Genomic DNA, 3,419 nt, shown 5'->3' with positions numbered 1-3,419 from the left:
CAGATATGCAGATGACACCACCCTTATGGCAGAAAGTGAAGAGGAACTCAAAAGCCTCTTGATGAAAGTGAAAGTGGAGAGTGAAAAAGTTGGCTTAAAGCTCAACATTCAGAAAACGAAGATCATGGCATGCAGTCCCACCACTTCATGGGAAATAGATGGGGAAACAGTGGAAACAGTGGCTGACTTTATTTTTCTGGGCTCCAAAATCACTACAGATGGTGATTGCAGCCATGAAATTAAAAGACCCTTACTCCTTGGAAGGAAAGTTATGACCAACCTAGATAGCATATTCAAAAGCAGAGACATTATTTTGTCAACAAAGGTCCGTCTAGTCAAGGCTATGATTTTTCCTGTGGTCATGTATGGATGTGAGAGTTGGACTGTGAAGAAGGCTGAGCGCCAAAGAATTGATGCTTTTGAACTGTGGTGTTGGAGAAGACTCTTGAGAGTCCCTTGGACTGCAAGGAGATCCAACCAGTCCATTCTGAAGGAGATCAGCCCTGGGATTTCTTTGGAAGGACTGATGCTAAAGCTGAAACTCCAGTACTTTGGCCACCTCCTTCGACGAGTTGACTCATTGGAAAGACTCTGATGCTGGGAGGGATTGGGGGCAGGAGGAGAAGGGGACGACAGAGGATGAGATGGCTGGATGGCATCACTGACTCGATGGACGTGAGTCTGAGTGAACTCCGGGAGCTGGTGATGGACAGGGAGGCCTGGCGTGCTGCGATTCATGGGATCGCAAAGGGTCGGACACGACTGAGCGACTGATCTGATCTGATCTGAGTCAGGTATTCGGAGAAGGCAATGGCATCCCACTCCAGTACTCTTGCCTGGAATATCCCATGGATAGAGGAGCCTGGTAGGCTGCAGTCCATGGGGTCACATAGAGTCAGACACGACTGAGTGACTTCACTTTCACTTTTCACTTTTATGCCATGGAGAAAGAAATGGCAACCCACTCCAGTGTTCTTGCTTGGAGAATCCCAGGGACGGGGGAGCCTGGTGGGCTGCCGTCTATGGGGTCGCACAGAGTCGGACACGACTGAAGTGACTTAGCAGCAGCAGCATTTTGTAGATGGTCCCTCAAAAGCATCAATTCTTCTTGGCTTTGTCTGATTCTTTTTGTCTCACGGTATAACTGGGGTGCTTTTGGTTTTGGGGAGGGGGACAGCAGAGGAGTGGTGTCCCTCTCACCACATCAGATCAAGGGGACATGTCACTTGCTACCAACGTGACTTCTCACAGCGGGTGTCAACCTTCATCCCCTGGCTCAGGCGGTGTTTGCCAGGATTCTCCCCTGGACTTTTCCCCCCCTTTTGCTTTTCTCTATTTCTTGGAAGCAGGTCACTCAGTGCAGCCCACACTGAACTTCCTGGAGGGGGGAATATCTATATAAGTTATTTAGGATTCTTCTATGTGGCAAATCTGTCTCTTCTTCCCCATTTATTTAGTCGATTATTTCTATCAGTATGGATTCATGCATATATATTTTATACATAGAGTTGTAATCCAACATGAAATTATTTTTTTTGCTCAAATTCTTCCAGTTTTGGCTATTGGGAGCTCTTTCAGGTTGACTCTGGTGTTCCTTTTACATAAACTCATCTTTATTTATTTATTTATTTTTAGCACTTCTTGACTTCTGGCATTACAAGATGCTCCAAGCTCATCCTATATAATCCCCTTCCCATCCCTGGAATCAGCCAGTTCTTCAAGAAATCCTGGTTCCTTTCATTGGTCGGTGGCATTAGAAGCTAATAGAGCTAATAGGTATGCTCATTGCTCCTGGCATGTCACTGCTTCCAGGGCTTCCCAGCTGAGAGAGCAACAAAATATATGTGTGTATACTAATCCACGTGGGCTTCCCAGGTAGCTGAGTGCTAAAGAATCTGCCTGCCAGTGCAGGAGATGAGGGCTCCATCCCGAGTCGGGAAGATCCCCTGGAGGAGGAAATGGCAATGCCCTCTGGTATTCTTGCCTGGGAAATCTCCATGGACAGACAACCTTGGCAAGCTATAGTCCATGGGGTCACAAAGAGTGGGACACAACTTAGCAACCAAACAACAGCAACAACAACACTAACCTGTGAATATACATGTATCTAAAAACATTTACATATGTATCTATCTGTAACTAAATAACCTAAACCTGAGGTCATATTGAAATGCTATTTTTAAAAGAAGATTATTATTACACAGTTTTTTTTAATTACAAAATTTTTAAGCACATGAAGTTCAGTACAGTCGCTCAATCGTGTCTGACTCTTTGCGACCCCATGAATCACAGCATGCCAGGCCTCCCTGTCCATCACCAACTCCTGGAGTTCACTCAAACTCATGTCCATCAAGTCAGTGATGCCATCCAGCTGTCTCACCCTCTGTCGTCCCCTTCTCCTCTTGCCCTCAATCCCTCGCATCAGAGTCTTTTCCAATGAGTCAACTCTTCGCAGGAGGTGGCCAAAGTACTGGAGTTTCAGCTTTAGCATCATTCCTTCCAAAGAACACCCAGGACTGATCTCCTTCAGAATGGACTGGGTGGATCTCCTTGCAGTCCAAGGGACTCTCAAGAGTCTTCTCCATTACCACAGTTCAAAAGCATCAGTTCTTCGGCGCTCAGCTTTCTTCACAGTCCAACTCTCACATCCATACATGACCACTGGAAAAACCATAGCCTTGACTAGATGGACCTTTGTTGGCAAAGTAATGTCTCTGCTTTTGAATATGCTATCTAGGTTGGTCATAACTTTCCTTCCAAGGAGTAAGCGTCTTTTAATTTCATGGCTGCAATAACCATCTGCAGTGATTTTGGAGCCCCCCAAAATTAGGTCTGACACTGTTTCCACTGATTCTCCATCTATTTCCCACGTAGTGATGGGGCCAGATGTCATGATCTTCGTTTTCTGAATGTTGAGCTTTAAGCCAACTTTTTCACTCTCCTCTTTCACTTTCATCAAGAGGCTTTTGAGTTCCTCTTCACTTTCTGCCATAAGGGTGGTGTCATCTGCATATCTGAGGTTATTGATATTTCTCCTGGCAATCTTGATTCCAGCTGGTGCTTCTTCCAGCCCTTCGTTTCTCATGATGTACTGTCATATAAGTTAAATAAGCAGGGTGACAATATATAGCCTTGACGTACTCCTTTTCCTATTTGGAACCAGTCTGTTGTTCCATGTCCAGTTCTAACTGTTGCTTCCTGACCTGCATATAGGTTTCTCAAGAGGCAGATCAGGTGGTCTGGTATTCCCATCTCTTTCAGAATTTTCCACAGTTTATTGTGATCCACACAGTCAAAGGCTTTGGCATAGTCAATAAAGCAGAAATAGATGCTTTTCTGGAACTCTCTTGCTTTTTCCATGATCCAGCGGATGTTGGCAATTTGATCTCTGTTCCTCTGCCTTTTCTAAAACCAGCTTG

The sequence above is a fragment of the Bison bison genome, unplaced genomic scaffold, assembly GCF_000754665.1.
Source record: "Bison bison bison isolate TAMUID 2011002044 unplaced genomic scaffold, Bison_UMD1.0 scf7180017864527, whole genome shotgun sequence".
NCBI classification, from domain to species: Eukaryota; Metazoa; Chordata; class Mammalia; order Artiodactyla; family Bovidae; genus Bison; species Bison bison.
The sequence above is the reverse complement of the archived record's forward strand: the minus strand, read 5'-3'. Positions refer to the sequence as shown.